At 38.9% G+C, this 22,118-nt stretch overlaps 1 protein-coding gene across 4 annotated transcripts in view; it reads right to left on the bottom strand.

The window, feature by feature from the left end:
- The window catches only part of tspan4a (tetraspanin 4a), a 120,604-nt gene that overhangs the window by 47,596 nt on the left and 50,890 nt on the right, over window positions 1-22,118 (bottom strand). The gene's annotated exons all lie outside the window — the stretch shown is intronic.

Below are 22,118 nucleotides of genomic sequence, written 5' to 3'. Positions count from 1 at the left end.
ACAACTGGAGTAAAAGATCAACAGAGGTAGCAGAGCAAAGCAACTCGAGCCCCCCCAAGCAATCCAGTTTAAAGTAATAATATAATAATTTGGGAAAATACGCTTATTTGCTTTTTTGCAGAGAATTGTAGAGAAAATTGGTACCACTCTCATGTCTGTCTGATAAATACAAGGCTGTAGTCAGCAGCCAGTTAGCTTAGCTTAGCATAAAGGCTGGAAATAGGGGAGAACAGCTAGCCTTGCTCTATCTAGCACTAACAACACCCACCTACCAGCACCTCTAAAGCTCACTAATTAATTATAATCACCGTTGAGGTTTGGGCAAATTATTTTGGTTCAGTTGCAGCTTTCTTTGCTTTTTTACTCCTTAGACAATTGACTGTAGAGAACAACAGGACACACCGGGAAGAAAGAGCACAATAATTGCGACAATAGTCCCATAACTGGAACTGAACCCTGAGTTTGTCTCATTTTAATAATGAAAACTCTGTAATTCTTTGCACATTTCAAAAAAAATTCCCATTAAACAGACTGAATTGTGATATTAGACTAATTATCATCTCCACTAAAGAAGTCAGGCTCTTAATATATGCGACCAATTACAGTCAGTTGGGGCCAGTGTTTGAAGAATTCAGCTGCTCTGTGAGGAGGTGTGCTCTCTCTGGAGTCCAAAGCCAATGTGGTTCCTGGTTCCTCTTCTTTGCATTTTTGTCCTCATGATCAACAATGTGTTTGTCTTTAGAGCCACAAAAATGCCACATGTATGATGCATGTCGGTAAGGATTTTCGAATCTACCTATAGGAAACATCCATCATACAGACTCTCACATAGACGTACGGCCACTTGCCAGAACTCCCACAGGCGATAAGATTTACATGGCTAAATACATGATTATTGTTTCATACACATGCATGCAAACACGCACACACACATGCACGCAGTTTTCTTTCTATTTCCAGCTTTAACACAAGATCTTATTTAATGAGCTCTTGAACTAGAAGTAGGGCAAGGCAAATATAAAAAGCATTCATGTGGGGCTCCTTTCACTGAGGCAGCTGAGAGATTTCAGCAGCTTGTAAATGAAGGGTCTTTGGGTCACTGTCACTCACAACGGACCCTTATTATGCCCCAGAGTGTATTCTCTAATGAAGATTGGCCGCAGTGAGGAGGGTGAAGGATGAAAAAGGAGCAATGGGGATAGATGGTGCAGTGAACATGTGGAGCTCCGATTCATAAGCTCATCAGAGGAGCAGCATATAACAAGGTGGAAACAGTTTGCATTCATGTTCGTCCATGTCAAACCCAGTCCTCCTAAAACTACAAGAAATTATCAAGGACACAAACATTCATTCTCACTAACTGTACGGCTATATATAGCCGTATCTAGCAGTAAGTAGAAATATACCACAGTGATATAAATTAAATTCTTCGGTTCATTGCTGGTTTCCTCCAATTGCTAAGGGACTGCTTCATGTCAAATCTGACACAGGTGTCTGTTGTATAAATGTTACTGAATGCTTTAATCAGACATGACAGGATAATAATGGATAGAGCCACATTCGTGGACAGTATTTGGAATCTGGGGCCAGATACATAAAACTGTGAATTCATACCTAAAGCTGTGTGTCTGCATGAGGATAGAAATAGACACACAGTCACACATTCTTTTTTTGTGAATTTCAATCATTGTGAAACTGGGTGGACATGCATTAGCCTCCCGTAGTTCACCATAAATGGCTGTAGAAACACCCTTTCTGTTTGCATATTGATACTCGTGCCCACTCCACCACTTTTAGAACACAACGTGCAATTTCACTGATTGTGAGTTGCTGGGAATGGCTGTGGCTGTTTAAATCGCACCCATACCACTAACTCATTACATGTACCTCCAAACCGTCCTCGCACTGGTATTTCAATCATTGTTAAATGTCAGGAGGATGATCCGTGATTAATTGATAGAACTTATATTTAAACAGATTTTGCACTTCACAGCTGAAGATAGAAGTTAAAGATCATTTACACTGGGAAATTAAGACTGAAAGGTCAATAAAAAAATGTGGTTTGCACATTCTCATTGTATTTTTTAAAATATAAATACCAGTTCATGCGTGGGCCATGTTTTTTGTGTGTACACTCTGTTTATACATCTGGCCCCTGCTGCACAAGGGGCTGTGATGGTACAACTGAGAACAGCAGTAACAGCGAACAATGTATGTTTGTTTTCTATTGACATCATCTTGTTATTTGTATTTGGCATGTCGCGTATTGAAATGTTCATAGTGTATTTTTACCTAATCTTAACCAAAGTGCCTTTGGCCACAGATAGGACTCTGGGTGCAAACCCACCCAGACAGCCAGCAATTACATTTCCTATAAAGTACTGGTGTTGCAGTTTAGTTGTACAGAAATGTAATTTCTAGAAGACAGGGCTGCAGTGACAGAGGGAAGTGGAGTGTTTATGTTCTCTCAAAGGCAGCATCAGTTAAAACTTATTTTGTTGTTGAAAATGTATTAAACTACAGCTGCAAGTGCATGTTTGTTTGGAGAACTTGTACATAAGGGCTTTTCAGTTTTCTTCCTCTTTTCTTCTCTTCCTCCATTTTGACCCTGCTCTCTGCTAAGAGTTGGATCAACCGATGAGCTTGCTTGACATGCAGATCCACACAATGTCTCGTCGAGATATGGGAGGTGTGAGCGACTTACATTATGGTTACCCTTAATCTGCTTCTCTGCATGGGTTTGCAGAGGCATTAATTTGCAGCAGAAGTGTAATGTGAAAGTCTGAATATTGTAATGTAGATGTAGACCTGACTTGTCTTGTCTGTGTTTTTGAAGTTTCTCAAAAATCCTTCCATCTAGCAGCTTTTACAGGGAGTTTTTTCTCTGATCACAACTGGACTTGATTAGCACTCGTCCCCAAAAACAGCAGCTTAAATCTTTACAGTCACACAGATTTGCAGTGTTTAAATTGATGCAGCCATCTGGACTGCCTCCCCCTCTCACAGCAGGTTTGAAGCAGAGCCTCTGATATTGGCTAGTGATTAAAGCCCAGGATGGTGACTGCTCTGTGAGGAAGATTAGAAACTTTTCTCCAATAATTACCTATTAACCAAAAACTCCTTTATTACATCAGAAACATCAGAAAACCTATTCATAGTGGAGCCCAGATATCCACACCGATGTCATTTTTATAATGTGTTGATAAAAGGAGATCTCTCTGAATGATTTTCCCAATAAAATATAGAAGCAGAGTACATGTACTTCACTCCTGGGCTTGCGATGTATAATACAGGTGGAAGTTTTAATGACTACATTCACTTTACATGAATATCGCTGCTCTGATCTCATTGCACTTATGAGTGCTCCATCCAGAGCATGGGCCAGGGATTCATGATTCATAATATGATTATATGAGTATGATTAAGGTTATAATTGGAATTCTTATACATACATGAATAAAATCTGAAACTCTCACGAGAAATGATTAGAGGGGGAAAAAATGAGTTTTCATGGGTACCACACCAAAGAATGTTAGTTGAACTTCACATGCTTTATGTATTATTTCTTTTGTGGCACTTAGATTTTTGAATCATGTATTCAGCTTGTCCCAGGAGAATGAATTCGAGTCCTCAAATCTGCCCTCATGTTTACAGCCTGGTTGGTTTTTAATATACCTCATACTTTAGATCTGTGTTACCTTTTGTAATATATTTGATTTATGAAAGCGGTGGGAAAACCTAGAGGGAAGATAGATTTCTGAACTGTCTGACTGTGATTTAAAAGGAAAATTATACTGACTCAATCTGAATTTGGGGTCAAAGTTCCAAATCCGATGTGTGACAGTTAAATAATAATTATGATGGCAAAATTTCTTGTCAGTAGAAAAACGAGACAATCCCACCTTTGTGTCAATGTGCTTGAGTTTAGGCATCTCAGTCCGGACATTTAGAGGGTCAGTCTGTCAAAAAGTCCTACATTTCTTTTCATACAGTGGACTTTCTGTGAATTTTACACACACACGCTTGAGAACCAAAAACAATGAGTTAAAGTTGGCTAAAATCTGTCTAGACCTGGGTTGAGTGATGATTTTCAGTGGGTTCGGTAACAGGGACAATGCAGTCACTTTACACTGTCATTTGGTTTGATATAAGAAATGGAACTTAATGGAACTTTAGAGTGAGGCGCCTCATGGGGCACAAAATTAAATTTTAGTAATTTTAATTCTGAATGGTCATAACATCAACTCATGAGTTTAATTTTAATAAAACTTGGGGAGGCTATAACTTCTATAAGACTGTACTGGCCCAAAGCACGCCTGTATCATTTCTGAGGGTCGACATGTTTCATTTGGTTAATGTTTACAGCTGACATTTTTATTTATATCTACACCCAGCCCACACGCTTCTCGGGTGTCAGAACTGAACAACTTTTGAGAGCAAGACGAAGCTGCCAACATAAAACTTGCTGCCATGAGGCTCCAGATTGTGGCTGGAGCAAACCACTTGCTAATATTTTTCTGTACATGAAAAACATTCACCATCAGCTCACAGCGTGAAACACAAAGCCTTGTTTAATCCCTGCTAAAAACAAGTTCTCATATACATGACTTAACATGTTTAGGAATCATGAAATTCCCATCAGATTATTATATCTGGATGTGTGGAGAAGGCATTGAAGCAGAATTTGGACCTTAATTTTGGAAAAGAAAAAATGCAGAAAGCGTAATTGAACAACTAAGATATGGAAATTGCAAATATTTAAAAATGCTTGAGGGAGTTTTTGGTATACTGAGTGAACTTGGGCTCAGGAGCTCAGTATTTCCAAAATCCTGGCTAATGGGCCTGATGACCATGGCAAATTAACTGGGTAAGGCTTGGAAGTGTACTCTGAATAAACAGCATTTAATCACTTGATATTATGTACGAGTTATCTTGGTCAAATCACGAAAAACCATATTTTCCCCACTTGCTTGTAGTATCCATCCCTGCAGATCACTTTGGTTGTATTTTCTGAGATTTTGAGATCTCTGCCTGAGACTTCTGCTTCTATCCAAATTCAATGGAGGCAAATAGAATTTAATTTGCGCTTCTCACAACCTTGAAAAATTACATTTGAAAAACTCAGCAGTGAATTTTTCTGGAGATAATGTCCCATGGCAAGGTCTGTAGACAGTTGTTTTTCCTCTATATACCTTTAGAATAAAATATCTCAGTTTAAAAGTATAGAGCAAGGTCTGTGGATTATCCCGAGGAACCTGAGTGTTACTGAGTCCATAAACAAATGTCAGAAAGAACATTTATTTATTTCTGTGATATCCCTGCTACACAAGGTAGAATATATATGTGTTAAAATTTACCTGGGACAGCAATGTGAGAATCTATTAGAGTTTACTTAAGGAGCAGGGTGGGGCTGGGAGACATTATATTTACACCAGCAACGTGGCTGGTTTATAGACCCACATACAGCTCTGTTTACTGATTTGTCTTTATCAGTCTTTAACACTATCTAACCACATCTGTTAGCTAAAAAGCTTTTTAACTCATCTCAAGTGAAATGTGGACTTGACTGGCTGGATATCAGATTTTCTTACCAACAGCTTGTAGTGTTTGAGAGTAAACTGTACACCCTCCATGATGCTCTTTTCATCCGCCAGCCCCCTGATGGCTGTGCACTCTCCTGTGACGTCTCGCTTTGACTCTATGTCCTGTTTTATTTTGTAATCCCTTTCCTCATGTGTTTGTGGTTGTTTTACTCCCTGCCTTTGTGATTTTTCCCACCAGTTTATTGTGTTCACCAGTGTTAGCCAGTCAGTCCTCTGTGTGTATATAAAAAATATATATATACATACATAAATAAATATATATATATATATATATGACATCCCGTATATGACCTCAGCGAAGACTTTGATTTTGAATTTTACCTGTTCTCCTGTGTGATCCCTATGTGACTGTTGCACTCTCCTGTCATATTTTATACAGCAACTGTCTGTAAGCCTTTTATAAAGTTTGCTGGTCATTTTTTAGACTTCTGTGGGAGGCAGAGTATGGACACGGTTATATTGTGAGTGATATTGCACTCTGGACAAATTTTCTCTGAAGGTGAATGTCTTAAAAACCAAGGGCATGATTACTGATTTTTGACAATTGTCACCGGTCTCCCAACAGCACCATGATCAATAAAGCTTGAAGGCAGCTACAAATATCTGGGTACTTTTTTGACAATATGCTGACTTTTTAGCAGGTGGTAATTACAGTAAATCTGCAACTTTTTATTTTTGTAAATGTAAGACTGGTGTCCTGATTATGGCACCTGATGGTGTTCAGTGAAAAGAGATTGGAGAGATTCTTGAAGGTAGTCAGCAAGACCCCATTATATTTGGGCTCAGCTGGCTGAAATCTTTGAGAGGCATTTGCACAGCACAGCAAATGCCATGCTTGATAGTAATGGTCACCCCCTAGTAGAGGAGTTTAAAATGTTGCTCAGCTAGAGCTGCTACAGAGCCTTTAAATGCAGCAGCAAAAAGAAAAAACATTTTTTTTTGATATATGTAAAATCTGGTCTTGGATAATACCTCCCCTGCACATTAAAATATAACAGCTTTAGCACCTGTATTATTTGTAGTACCTTTTTAGCATTAGTATTGTATAACTCCACTGGATCTTATAAAGTTTAATGCAGCTATGTATTGCCAAGTTAATATTTCACTTTTTCAGTTTTATATACCTGTGTTTTTATCACTGCTATGTGTAACTGTAGCACATGGAGCACCATCCTATAACATACTTCAAGCCTTAAGAGTGCTTTAACCTTTCGATCCTGTTATTCCAAACAGAAAAATAAAAGATAACAAATCCCAAATCATGCATGTTTTTGCTAAGACTGTGTTTTTTTAGTAAGCTGCAGTGTAAACAGGAAAGTGTACTGCACCTTAGGCTGTTTGCTGCCTTCAGATTGGGAATTTAAAGATGCGAAACATCCTGCCCCTTGTTGCTCAGGCGCGCACAAACACCAAACTTCCCTCCAGCACCTTCCTCTCTGGTTTTCTCAGAGCTACAGTGCGGAGAGACTCCAACACAAACCAAGCCCCATTGCAGCAAGCAGTACATTAGATAGATGTCACCAGCAGAATATACAGCTAATTAGGATTGTTAATTAAATTCTGACAAACTAACATCTTTAAGCCTGAACATATGTTACCCAAATAAAACTGGTAATTGAAAACATTGCATATTTTTTAGAGAGCGTAACTTCCTTCCTAAATCACCAATCAAGTTTCACACCAGTAGCACATTTGCAAAGACGAATTATTTCATTTGAACTAATTCAGCACAATCCAATCCATTTTTTAATTCTGAATTTATTCACAGCTATGCCCGTTTCCTCTACATTTTTACAACCAAAATTTACAAGCTGTGAGAAAAGGAGAAAAAAAATAAACATGATTTTTTTATTTCCCCACAGGCATGCAATTCCATGTTTTTCATGACTCAGAGGAGCAGGGTCTCACATGACTGAGTGCTAAATCAAAGAGTCAATAATGAAGCGGTGAAATATATACATGTCTCATTGATCTGGATTTTAGCGAGTGAAAGACTATTAAGCTTGCATCATAGATGTGAGAGGCATAATCGAATACAGGATGAATTTACATAGGTAGTGTTAACCTGTTATGCTCTCTCTGAACATCTGACGAACATCAAGGAGGTGAGTTGCTTTGTAAACCTCAATCACCAAGGACACTCAAACTAGATAATACATTTAAAAAACTCTTAAGAGTCTAGTGAGGCTTTATTGATATTTCCATAAACCTGTTACAGTTCATAATCTTGTCAACTCCACAAACATTTTGAACCTCAAAATCCTTCAATTACAACCAACAGTACCTATGAATGTCGGCGTCGTTGGCGACACAATGTGTGGTGTAATTTATCACCTCAAACTCTTATCAAGTAAAGCATAAACCAAAGAGATTTGTTGAGCAATTTTAGGGACACAAAAATCTCATTCCACAAATCTCCTGTTTGATCTTCTTTGACCTATCATTGCTTTTACTCCTGCTCCTGCAGAATGACTCACAGAAGTCATGGCACCAAGCAGCAAAGATTACAGCTCACAGAAAATCTAACATCTCCTGTAGGAGGCTTCTGTGTCACTGTGACAAAGTCTTGCCCCCACACTTAGGCCTCTGCAGTTCCCATTTAGTTTTTCCACAAATTGGCTCCCATTTAGTGTTCTCACCTCTGCCAATCAACTGACCATTCTCCACCTGTACATCTGTTCTTAGTTAAATTATTAATATCATACTCGAAGATGAGGGAAGAGAGGGAAGTAGGTAGAGCTATTTCAGGTGCCTCTGGCTCTGTTAGGCCAAATCCCATTCAGTTTTTTTTTTCCCCATCGACAATGTTCACATGACTCACATTTTTTACACTGCTGCGGCTTGAATGGACATGAAAGTCTGTTGGTTCAGTTCATAAAGATCAATTCAATACATAAATTCAACACCTGCATTATAAAATATCTGGTTCTCTGGTAAAGAAAAAAGTCAACGGTACAAGCTTTTGAACATAAACACAGCGCTGCTAGGAGCAGATTGAAGCTAAGCATCATGGCAGTGAGAAAACTGACAACATAATCTGCAGCTTAAATCAGTTCACTTGTGGATTCTTGGTCAATCTTTGATGAATTAAAAAAACAAAATCAGTAACAAAACGTTTTTGATTCGCCTCTGCTCTGATTTGCATATTCATCTCCACAACTCATGGGTATTGTAGGATTTAGAGGTTGTTACATTGTCATCATGTTTCTGTTGAAATGTGAAGTAACATTGAGGACATTGTTGAATTTTTTATTGTTTTAATCATACATTCTTGTTAGCTTATGATGTTAATCTCTAACAAAACACATACTATGTGTAAAAGCTACTTTTTTTTTTTTTTTTTTGCTCAAAATTTGGATGTGGAAGTTGTGGAAGTTTACCATGACATATTAGGCAAGAGTCTGAGGTGTATTATGCTTTTTTTTTGTAAGTTTTAAAGGAAGTTCTCCTCCCCATGTTTTGTTGTTTTTGCTGACCTTCTGTAGTTTAACTATGACTCCTTCAGCTTGTTGTTCTCCTAGTTACTCTTTAAAGACTGTTAACCCTCCTCATTGTTAATCTTGCCACGTTTGCTCCAGTGTGTAACCTTGTCATTTCCTCTCGGTGAACTGCTTCGAAACTCTTCCTACTCTGTCTGTTCGCCTGTATTTAGGTCCTAATTCCTGTCGCCAGCAACGAAGAGCTATGGCAGTATGTGAATGAGTTTAATCCACCATAAGACAAACACGCACATTTCCAGATGCACCCATTTTGAATTGCTGCTAACTGGCACAAGCTTTTTCTGAGCTTTATACAGGAACCCAAGGAGCCTGTTAATGCCAGGACTCCTAAGTGCTGCACTGTCACTGTGGGTTTACCTAATGTGGGTGTGTTCTGTATATTCCACTGACAGTGTACAAGTTTGACTAATCCATTTCCGCCCCTGACTGCCTCATACAACAAACAAATCTCTTCCTCTTTTATTTACAGAACCTCTGCACGGGACACACAGACAGAGCTGGTGAGATAAAATGTAATCAAAGCCAGGAGGATACAGTGTTATACAATCAAACTGTCTCTACAGTAATATTGCACTGATGCAATAAACTTCCTGTTAGTATAATGTGAGTATAATGTAATCTACGCTATGATAAGGAGTTCGGTGAAGTCACTATAAATAAATTATTGAATTACTAAGAAACATGGACTTCAAAACAATCAACAGAGTATCTGCAGGTCTTAAAGTCTTTAAAAAAACAACAACATTGATTTCAGTGTCCTCCACAAAAAATGGCCTTCAAGGTATTAAAAAGTTTGAAATTTATTTTACGAACATCTTAAATTTTTAATCTAGCCAGCCACAAGCAGTAATTTTAGTTATAAAATGTTTTTGTATGTGATGTTAGAAAAACTGTCTGAGAAAGTCACAGAATATGTCAATTGTTCCAAACCGCAGACCTAATGTCTTTTTATGACCTAATTATCTTTTTAATTAATCAATTCATCCAGTAATTTATGCTGCTTATTCAGGTCATGTTTAAAGATCTTTTCAGGATTTTTTGTGAAAGAACTGACTGAAAAGTGTGAAACAAATGTCAATAAATTCACGCATTTGATAAATAATTCTAGGCTTTAACAACCCTACTGGTTTTCATTGATATTTATATACTTTAATCCATATGAGAATGACTCGGATATTAGATTTTCATTCTGTGTAGCATTAAATGCCTCTAAATGTCTTAAATTTTATTTGACCCTGCAGAGACCCTGAATAAAAAGTTTAAATGTAAGACTTTGTCAGTCTGTTAGTTATAATGAAGTCTCTGTAAAGATCAATTTGTTCCTGATTTGTTTTGCAGAGAGACACTTTGAAATAGTGTTTTTAGTCTCTGTTGTGTTTATGATGTGCATTTTTGGGCATTATGGCAGGGTACTTCCCCATTGTGTGTCTAATGGAATTTCTGAAAGATAACAATGGAGCTGATGATGCCAAAAGGCCACATCTACAAAGTGCAGTACAAGAACAAAAAGCCTGTTCATTTTCTATTAGCAAAATAATAGGCATTTAGTGCTGCTGTTATTTCCTGCGCTTTAATAATTTATTAAACACGTATCCGGGGGTGAGTATTTGCCCACAGCTCTTTCACAACTGTCAAACAACTGCGTGATCTTTATTTTCCTTTTTGAAGTCTTGATTTTTCAAAGAGTAAACAAACCTCACCGACTCACCTCATAGGTCTTTTTTTGTTTCCATCTAATTAAGTTTTTGGTGATTGTGCAGTTGTTGTTTGAACATTAAAGGCTCTAAAAATCTATTCTGGGGGTTGGTTTTTGGGGTCCTAAATATGAACATGCATCTAGTTTTTTTTGTTTGGTCAAACTTTTGTTTTGTCAGTTTTGGTAATTTCACCTGTAAGATTTTTGCATTTTTATTTTGTTTTGTTTCTTTTCTCACTGGTTTGAAGTGGCAGTGGGGATCAGTTGTTATGTAAAGTCATACTGTACTTCTATGCACCAGACTAGCAAGATATAAAGTACGTATAAATATATAAAGTGTAACCGATTGACGTGATTAGCTGAGTTTTTCACTGTTCTTAATGACTAATAACTAAGAAAGTTATTTAGTCCAAATTTTGACATCAATGGTTCCTTATTTAGTAACGAACATTTGATGTTTGAGAAATACCTTAGGATCAGATTTGTTATTTGTATATTTAGGGTCTGATGAGATACATTAGTTCTTGATTTACACCAAATTGTAGCCACGAAAAAACAATTTTAGTCTGTATTTTATTCAAACAGTTGCTTTTGTAACATTTAACTTTTTAGAACTCTGGCTTCTTTCGTTAAATTAAATGTAAAAAGCAGTTTTATACAGAAACAGTTTTGTATTTCTCAGAGTAAGAGTAATTTCCTTGTTGACCAAAAGGAAATTGAAGAAATGGAGAGACAACATGGAAGAGTTTACTCTGCCTACTGTCTTAACACCCTTCTTTAATCTGAGAGCTGAGACGCTGCTTTGAGAGAAATCAAATGAAATGCAGTATCAACAAGCACTGAGAGAAAGTCTGAGACAAAGTCATGGTTTACAGGGTCTGAAAGCCATGACTTCACCTGACACCTGAACAATAACCACACTTAGCTACAAGCTTACTGATCTGTTTCTTTCACAAAAAGGAGATAAAAAGAAATTGAACTCCACTTGCTTTAGCTGTGAAGCCACAAGGTTAATCACGGGCCGCCATGACAACCTACCATTATGAATAATATCAGTCATTCTTTAATTGTACAGCTACTCATGGCCGTTAATAGAAACTTACTGGTCTCATTTGACTGTTGGAGCGATAGAAACCTTTGGGGCTTCAAGAGCATTTCCTGCATCTGTTGGGGCTTTGTTAACCGATTTCTAGCAAGTAACAGTGAGTGAGTGAATTGTTTTCCTCCAACTAATTGTGCAGAAATAGAGATTTTATTAAAACCACCTGGAGCGTTTCTGGGGCAGCACTGCCAACTAATCCATCCTTATTAACATTCGCATACATTTATTTTGAGACACTCTCCACAGTAGAAGTAGTATTCAGATCCTTTGCTGAATTGAAATTATCAGTGCATCAGTTTACTGACGTAAAAGTACAGACATATTATCAGTTAAATGCTCTTGAGTATCAAAGTAAAAATACTTGTCCCAACGAAAAATGTGTTCTGTAATTGGTAAATTATTATATATTACCAGTGTTGAGAAGTAACATGTTACAGTAATGTGATTACTTTTTACAAGTAACAAGGTAGTGAGCAATGTAATACATTTGTTTTACGGCTGAGTAATTAATATAGTAGTGTAATTACTTTTTCAATGAGTAATGTGTAATGAGTAACTTCAAGTTACTCGCCAAACACTGTATAAGTAGTTGCTATATACTGTTGCTAATATGGATCCATTAGTGTCTATGTAGCATTTTACTGTAGCTAAAGTGGAGCTAGTTTTAACTACTTAAAATGTAATTTAGTCCCATGGTTCCCAACCTAGGGACCCTCCAAAGGGTCACCAGATAAATCTGAGGAGTTATGAGATGATTAATGGGACAGGAAAGAAGAAAACACAAAGTTCTGCAAGTTGTATTCATTTCCTGGACTTATCTCTAATCCTTTGTGTATGTGTTTTTTTCCTTTTTCAGCAACAACGTTGAGATTTAGAGAGCACATGTCTCTTTGTTGGAGCTGCTAAAAACTTGTAGATACCTGAAATCTGACAAGGATCCCCAACCACATACTGCTAATTTGTTAAGGGTTGAAATACTCAAGTAAAAAACAAATACCTAAAAAATTGTACTTACAGTACTTAAGTAAATGTATTTTTCACCACTGAATACTCTGTATGCTTTGCATCTATTCCCATCTGAAACTGGCTTCTTACCATCAAACACACACACACACACACACACACACACACACACACCAGTGTCGTGTTAGTGTTTGTATGTGCTGAAGTTTGCCTCTGGCATCCCAGCATCCCCCTCACTGAGACTTCAGCATCTCATGAAGCCTGGCGAGCTAACAGACAGTAAACAGTGGTACCTCTCGCTGCTCGTCTTAGCCACTCCATACCTGGAGAAAAGGGCACACTTGGCACTCACATGCTGACCTACTTTCCACCGTAAAAGCCTGACAGCCTCTGCTCAGCCTGGAAATCAGTTGTTCTCTACCCAGAGGAGGAAGGAGTCTTTAAAGTTAGACAGTCTGGTCTGGTCAGCAGAATAACTGAGTTCAAGGATGTTGAATAAGAAGAGTAGAAAGCGCCAGTGAGTAGAATGGGTAACATGTGCAGCAACCGATCTTGTAATCTTGAATCATAAGAATCAGATTTTTAAGTCACTCTAATCCCTCTCGCCTCCTTTCCAGCTCCCACCTTTCTCTTTCTTTTTAGCACATTTTACATTTTCATTTCAGGCACTCAGATGACATTAAGTCTAAACTTAGAAAGAGTGTGACAAAGCATATAAAAGCTTAAATTACATCAGAATTTACAAGCAGCTAAGACTTTTACTGGGCCTCTGACTTATGAACCTTTTGTAGTTTAAAAAAAAAATCAAAACAAAAACCAACATGGCTTGTTCCACTTCAATTTCTCCCACAGAAGAACACAAAAGGTATTTAACCTTGCGGGTCAGACTGCGCTGCTGGTAGTTTATTCCCAAGGTGCGGTGTGTGCCTATGTGTGTGTATTAGAAGATTACACTATGTTTTTCATACAAATGAAATCTCAGCTCTCAAACTACATTAAGATACCCATTACTGAATACACACAGGAGGGAAGCTTGGAAAATATGAGAACACCGCAGAAGTCTGTTGCCCAATCTGAAATCCATACTAACACATTTGTCATAGACAGAGGGAATAAATCTGCATCTGACATGAAGTGAATTCACAGTGCCGCTTTCTATTTAATTAAGTACATAGATTTTTAACCCTAGCTGCTCTGCTGGGGATAACAGCATCTTCACTAAATTATCTATCTCTGCTGTGCTCAGAATTGCAAAAAGACATATGTACTCAGACACTTAATATCTTCCAATCTATTAGGATGGTGCAGTGGGACAGAAGAAATATACCTCCCCTAAGGTGTTTTGATGTTCTGTGATAAAATCACAGTGTAGCAGCTCTCACACAAGCGAAAGCTGAGAATTATTGCTGTGTAGGCTCCGCTGTGCTGTGTAGCCTCTTGCCGTCATCTTCCCACTCCCAACTCTGTGAGTCTGGGACACATTAAAATACTCATTTCGGCTGGAGGCATTGTTTAAATCTGGTGTTTGTTGCCAAGATGGAGGATAGGCAAAATCGAAACCTGCAGGGTGTTTGGATGAAGGGTTGGCGTCTCCCTCATCAGGTACCGGGCTTGACAATGATCATGAGCTCCCTTCACTGCACTGGATTAGATGTTCTTCCTTTTCACTTTATTATTTTCTGTGATTGATAATCCTGCTCTTGAAATGGATGTCGTCTCCTGGCTTTATGAAAATGTGCTATACAAACATGTTCTCCTCTGTCTGATTTGACACCACTATCATTTGTCTGACAGCAACATTTGTCTGTTCCTTCCACAAATGTTTCAGATCACTCAGTATGTTAACATGCACAGTAATATTCCTCTCCTATTGCTAATATGACAGTATTTGGAATGGGATACGGATCGTATAAACAGCATAATCCGTTTGGATGTTGGGAGTTTGGCCTAATTCTAAATTTAGCATTTCCCAATTAAGACATGTGGGGTATGCTGATATTATTCAGGTTTTAGGAGCATTCTTTGGACATGTATACAGCACGTGTGTTTCAATTGGGGTTTTTATGACAGTTCGCGGCACATGGCCTCTAGCCCATTTACTGTCAGCTTTAACATTAATCAGAGCATGTACGGTTGCCTGTTATCGGGAATATTAGCAGAATATTCATGTTCGTTAGCTATGTGAACAGCTTAGTAGGAATACTGTCATTTTTGGATTAGGGGCATAAAACTGAGTGAGTTGTGCATATAAAACAATGACACATGCTTTGTGTACGTCGTGATTTAGTTTATTTTCATTGCACTTTGTCACATTTTGCCTGACGAGATAAATCCAACTTTTTCACCTCAGCCTCAATCATAAAAACATCCTTGAGATATTTTAAGACTTTTTGAGTTACAAGCATTTCCACTCAGGTTTTTTTATGTATATAAAAACAGGTGGATGGAAACCCACCATAAACCTATGTCACTTCTCAAAGTAATTATGACTCTTCCTAAATACCACAGCCACTAGAGGGCTTTGAATATTTGACATTTTTAGGCATTTGCTGAAGTGACTGATGCTGTTTTTCCTAGAGGAGAAGTCTCATATTTTCTGCTCATCCTGGTGTTAAGGATAAGATTCAAAGGACATGCTGTGTATACTGTTGGTCTGCCTCTATGGGAGACCACCAGAACCAACGCATCTTGATGTAAAAAGCCTTGCAGCCTTCAAAGAATCTAAATACTAACTGCCAAGTCTGAACCAGCACCTGCCCCCGCACCCTTGTCCGCCCCCACCTCCCCCCTGTGCTCCCATTCATTCATATTCTAAACACTGTCATTATCAAACAGTGCAAGTGCAAGCACGGCACAATCATCTACATGTCTACAATTTGCTGTATTTTTATGCCCATTAGAACAGCTAAGGCAGGGTGCTTCCTGTAGCACAGAGAGAGGCTGCATTTACATTTTAACACTGTTCAAAGTGCAGCTGTGCAAGACATCATGGAGCATTTATAAAGACTAAAAGACAAGTGGGCCTGCTTGATGCAAGAGCTTCTTGCCTTCATGTTCTCCTCCCGTTACACTGAGGCCGATGTTGGTGCACTCGATCAGCTTCTGGAATGATGTTTTTAAGAGAAGGCAGGTCACTAGCAGGCAGTAACACACAGCAGAGCCAAAAACACAGCCCTCTACAACCCTCTATAAATAAACTGGTAGAGTGGAAGACCCAGAGAAGATGGAGAGAGGAAGCAGGAGGGAGGGAGAGGGGTAGAGACACCACAAAGGGTAATCAATAAATCTCTAATCTCTTGAGTATTCTCTCCTCCTCTCTCCTCTCCCCCCTTCTCTGCAACTAGGAACACACGCACACATAAACACTGGTGCACTCGCACACACCTCCAGCCGCCTGCAGGTCTGGTCTCATTATATCGATTGGGATTGGGAGGAGACTGATTTGTTGCAGTGGCGCCCGGTTCGTCAGGCCTGGTGACAGCAGTCATCCAGTCCCAGGGCAAAGTCAGAGTGGAGGGACCAGCTCACTCACAGCTAATATGCTCTGGCTTATTTCCCTAACGCCAGGTGCTAAAACTACCCCATAAATCACACTATGCACATGTGCACATCCTAAAAGTGAATCCAGCGTGGCAACCATTGAGTTAAACCTGGCAGCTGGGTAGAAACCTGTTATTGTACCATATTTAAAGCTATGCATGTTTATTTCGTGAGTAAGTCAGGTCATTTGACCTGCAGAGATTGCTTTTTCATGCCCCCAAATTGGTGACTCAATTTCAAAGCCTTCGAAGTCATCAAGGCATTAATTTTTGAAATTTCTGAGCAGCCATTTTGGAATTCATTATGGAGGAATCATGTTGGAGTAAATTACCCGCAGCCCCTCAAGTGTTGTCTGATCTTAATGTGCCCTCATTTGAGAACAGGTTCTGTGTGCTAGAGTCACTTTGCCATATGCACACAAGTACATAAGATTCCTCCAGGACAGGGAGATATAATATAACAATAATAACAAAGGTGAAAGCCTCCAAGAAGGTAGGGAACATAAAGAATAGTGACTAAAAAAGAGAAAAGACACCCATTGTCTTTAGGACATTTTTTACTGTCTGAGGTTGCAGTTATCACCAGCACTAACAGTCTATTTTCATATTGTTATCACCTCTATTGCTAAATTTATTACTTGTAAAACCTACTTTAGACTTAGACTTAGATTTAGACTAGACTTTATTGATCCCTTTGGGATGCCTCCCTCAGGGAAATTAAGTGCAATAAAGAAATAGCATAGCATAGAAAACCTATGAAAGTATTTTTACCTTGAACTCTAACCTAGTTGTTGCCTAAGCCACACAGATGAGGCTCTGGATGCGAACTCTGGTCTCTGTTGTCATTCTCCCGCGGTTTGTGGACCTGCCATCCACCCCAGCCACCTCCCTGAATTTCTGGCGCGTTTCACAAGTGTAGCTTAAAATTTAATTTAAAGCCTCTGAACATAATCTAGCCAGTGACTGCATTTTTCATCACAAGATAATTGGGAAAACAATTTAGTACGATGTAAACATAATCACTAGGAGACAGGGTTGGTACATTACATAAAAATAATTTTGAAAAAGTACATTAATGATGAAAGTCTGTAGATTAAGTAGAACTGTTGTAAACCTGACTTATGATTTGATAACATACCCACGAATAGAATATGCAATATTGTATATAATAACATATTTCAACATGTTTTGGATGCTAAAAGGTGAATGAGAAAATATGGTTCTACACACTTGAATCAGATGCAGTCATTTAACAATAAACCCAAGCCTGCTATGAGTTGACCTGATGGACACAAACAAATCAAATACTATTTCCTGCATTTAAATATGGGAAATGCAATTTATATTTACCAAGATTAAAGCACAGGAAATATGTAGCATTGCAGAAGATGTAAATATAAATCAGTACCAATAACAAAAAAAACACAGAAGAAATGGAAGGTAGGGATATATTGCACAGTCAGTGGGAAAATCATTAAGTGCGGTATCTAAAGCTCTCAAACACACATCAATACACTCCAATCATGGCCATTGTATTCAAATCAAAATCTACTTTTAAACCCTGAGGGTGTAAAGAGCCTCATATCTGTATCCAGCAGACAAGAGAGGGTAGTAAACAATGGCCAAATTAATGAATAGCAAAATTTAATAAAGAGCTAAATTGTGAAAATGACCTCAGACAGCGCAGGGTTAACCTTTTCAGCAGATCCATCATTATTATACAGTGCATGGGTTGTGCATCCACGCATTGTTCAGACCCAGGGACCTTCATTGTAAATTGCATTGAGATCCCAGGACACCACATATGTCATGCTGAATCCCATACATAAGTGGATTCACAAGATATTTCTCTCAATGTAAGTGTCATGTGGCATCTCTACAGCAGGCTGTAGTGTGTGTTGATAAAATATGAATACGTGACATTGTAAAACTGGAGGGAAAAATGTTTTATCTGATTCTGAAGGTGGTTACTCCACCTTGGGCTGCTGCAGTGAGATAGTACTGCTTTCTAGCCATACTATGAAAGTTGGCTAGAGTGAAGAAAATGGATGTCTATGTCATAAATTATTTAGAGAAGATATTTAAGAAAGAGACTGTCATGAAAATACATATGCATCATCTGTGCCCATCTGCTTTCACATCCTATACTGCATTTGTCACAAATGCAACAAAACCTCCTGCAGGAGCAGTAAAGGCATAAACAAATAAACATTCACCGATGTTTAGATCTTGATTGAGTGAGCCATGAAAAGCACTAAGTGTCTCCACGAAGCCACCCTTGAATTTTAATCGTTTAACAATTAAATTGGTGGGAGTTAATGTCTTTGGAATCTAAGGACATCAGGAGGGAACAGTATTTGCACTTTAAGATGCACCTGCTGCTATAAAATGCCCCCATGCAGAACAATCATCATACCCAATGACTCCCAGGAGATGGACACTCACACAAGTATGGATGTAAAAAAAAAAACTCATCAGGCCACATTAACTGTTTCCACACTGCTGTGGTCCAGCATTCTGTTGGCCTTCTGGAAGTCTGTTAGTAGGGATATAACGGTATTGTCAGTTTCACCATATCGCAATGTCTTGATACTGTTGTAGACCTGGACAGTAACAAGTGGATGCTGGTGTTGGAGAAGAGGGAGAACAGAGCAGGGGAGAGAGAGACGAAACCTTTGAAATTGTAGATACTCCAGTGCCTTTAGATCTGACCTGTGAAAGCATTTCAGTTTCCCTGTGTCACAAAATGAGAGAGGATTCAGTTCATTATCCAACTGACTGTTTTTTGCACTATAAAATTAATGCCTTGTTCATTTTAAGTAAACAGATTTGTTTTCCAAGTCTTCATCTGCCTTTTTATAAAAAAATTTGCAATAAATGTCGTATTGTGTACCTGTTACCGAGGTATTATCGTATCATGAGATTTTGATATCGTTACATCCCTATCTGTTAGACCTGGATACAAATGATTTCTGAATGGCTTTCTATCAGGTCTTATCCAGATTTTGAGAAACCAGGATAAGAGCCAAAACCAGGATACTGGTGTGTTGTAAATATACTCATAGTGGCTTGCTAAGCTCAGGACATATTGTAAGAACTCACACCTTTATGAGAGATTAGGTCACAATGCACGTTAATTAACACTGATTTTAGCACCGAGGTCTTGCTGATACCCGCCTGACCAATGGAGAGTCAATCGGAGCGGTAAATGACGTTTCATCTGTTTTTATAGCATAAAATAACAAATTACAACCAAACTTATCTGTAAAATGAGCACTTGAACATCAGCATAAGGTAAGAGCAACCTAAACTGACTTTATTTGTTGCGTATTTTTATGTTTTAGTTTGGCTCATGTCCCATCCACTGACATGGAGGAGACACGGTTTATTACCCATACTGCACCCAGCCACTGGGAGCCATCAAAATGTTTTGGCTTCACTACTGGGGAGCTGTCATGTTGTCCATCTTTTTATACAGTCATTGGTCACTGCCTGTTTCAGTGACATGAAGATCCTAAAATGCTTTCCAAAAACAGAATCGGGAAACTTGGAGCTTTCAGACAATAAACAATTTGTTAGTGCTGTGAGAAGATCGAGTCAAATACAGATCAGAACACATTTAAAGTAGTGCAACTAAGGCTGAAGTGTCACATGGATGGGATAATGTATTTTAAAAGGTGCTAAAACACAATCAGACAAGTATAAAACACTGAAAACAAGTTAATATATAATAACATCAGATCATTAGTGAGTACGTCTGACTAGATTGTAACCATACTTTGATTTTTAAATACTGTATGTTGCAGTTCCTGTACTCCTGAGGGTTGTTGCTCTCAGAGAAAGGGCTGATTGTCGCCTAACCCAAATACAATCAAATCAGTCAATTTAAAAGGAGCTAAACACTGTGTCAGGTTCGACTTGTTAACAAACTGCTATAAAAATGTCATGCAGCAAAGGAAGCTAATGTAGGATATTTGTAAGTGTTAGCAGTAGGTGCAACCATTTTTCAACAACAATGCCTAAATGCTACCAAGTCAGAGTAGCAGAAGGTTTTCTGTTCTTCGCACTGTGTCAGCACTGTGTCAGGGCAGCATTAGCTCAACAGGCACTGTAGTTTGCCAACTAGTCCTTCAGGTACAGACACACAAATTTTACTGTGACTGAAAGGGTTTTTTTTTGTCACACTATTTCTGCCTTTGCTACTGAAGTCATTTCTGTCTCACAACTGCAAGAGATCATTTGTGAGTAAAGCCTGAACTTAAGTCATTTGAAGAGCGTGAGCAAACAACTGGTGCTGTCATTTTCCCGGTGAGGACAGTCCAATTTAGAGCACGTCAGAGAGATCAGTGTGTCATTTCCTTTCTGAGGCAGTTATCATCTATCCTGTTAAATATCTGCAGGCACATGATATGAAAACACAGAGTGATTTTATAGTTTGTGCAAAATGAATTGCTCCCTTCAGAACTCTTTTAAAACTCACATATTAAAGAGATGATTGTTGCACATCTTTTAAAGGTGACACCTCTCGCTAATTAACATTCAGCGGGTACTGATTTGCCTGTGTAGCTGCCTCTGTCATTGTGATTAAGTGACTTCAAAGTTAAAATTCCTTTGTCATGATGTGGTATTTCCATAAATTTGTCCTCACACTCTTTACTCCCTCACATGTACACACAAACACTCACAGACATGCAACCACATCTAACAGGAAACAGGAGTGCAGTATTTCACAACAGATATGCGCTCTCTGTTTTCCAATAATGGACCTCTATTCCCATTCAGCCCTCTGAATGCCTTCTGGTGCATTCAGGTGATACTAATGACAGATTGAAATGGCAATACCTCGAGTGTGTGTGCAACACTGACTTAATAATTCCCCCTGAACGGAAATATGGACAAAACTGAATCTGCTGGCCTCACACGCAGTTTCCCAGATGCTGCGCACCCTTTCTGTTCTTTGCTGATAAAGGCGTCGCAGATGAAAAACACCTCAGCAGGATGCTGTAGGGAGAAACAAATCTCTGCGAGCAGAAGTATGAGATCAAACAACATGGGGAAGGGGGGTAAAGGGTGAGGATGGAGAGAGAGAGAGAGGGTAATAGAAAGCTCAGCGGACAGTGACCAATGAGACATGTATGAGGGAATGTTAGTGGCATAACAAATCTGAACTAGAGGACAGAGGGATGGAGACCAATGCCGCCCTGCAGAGCAGGAGCGGCATAACAAATTATTAATGGAAAAAGAGAGGTGGGGAGGGAAAGGGCCAGAGAGTAGAAAGAGTAACAAGGGGCGTCCCATGAGAACTGCATGACAAAATGCAGTGGCAGGCAGTGTTGCAGACATGGAGGCAAAGAACGGAAGATTGAGAGAGACAGAGAGGTGGGAGGGAGTGCGGCGTGATGAAAAGAATCAGTGGGTCACCAAAGCGAGAAGGAGGAAAGGGAGGTGACAAATACACTGGTAGGGCTCGTTCAATCAGAGCGTTGTTAAGCAGCGGGGGGGCCTCGTGAGGCTGTGCCTCTGTGCTGTTACAGTAACTGATGCTCCACATCACACAATCCCCCAGCAGAAATCTGCTCTGATTTGTGTTGAAACCAGTATCTGAGGAATCAGATGTTTCCCCAGGTCTTGATTTACATCTGGTGCTGAAATTAGTGTTTGTTTTATGTAGAGAGGCAGAAAGATTGAATGTGGAGGTCAGGGTGGTGGGAGGAC

Source organism: Lates calcarifer, linkage group LG2, assembly GCF_001640805.2.
Source record: "Lates calcarifer isolate ASB-BC8 linkage group LG2, TLL_Latcal_v3, whole genome shotgun sequence".
NCBI lineage: Eukaryota > Metazoa > Chordata > Actinopteri > Centropomidae > Lates > Lates calcarifer.
The sequence above is the reverse complement of the archived record's forward strand: the minus strand, read 5'-3'. Positions and strand labels throughout refer to the sequence as shown.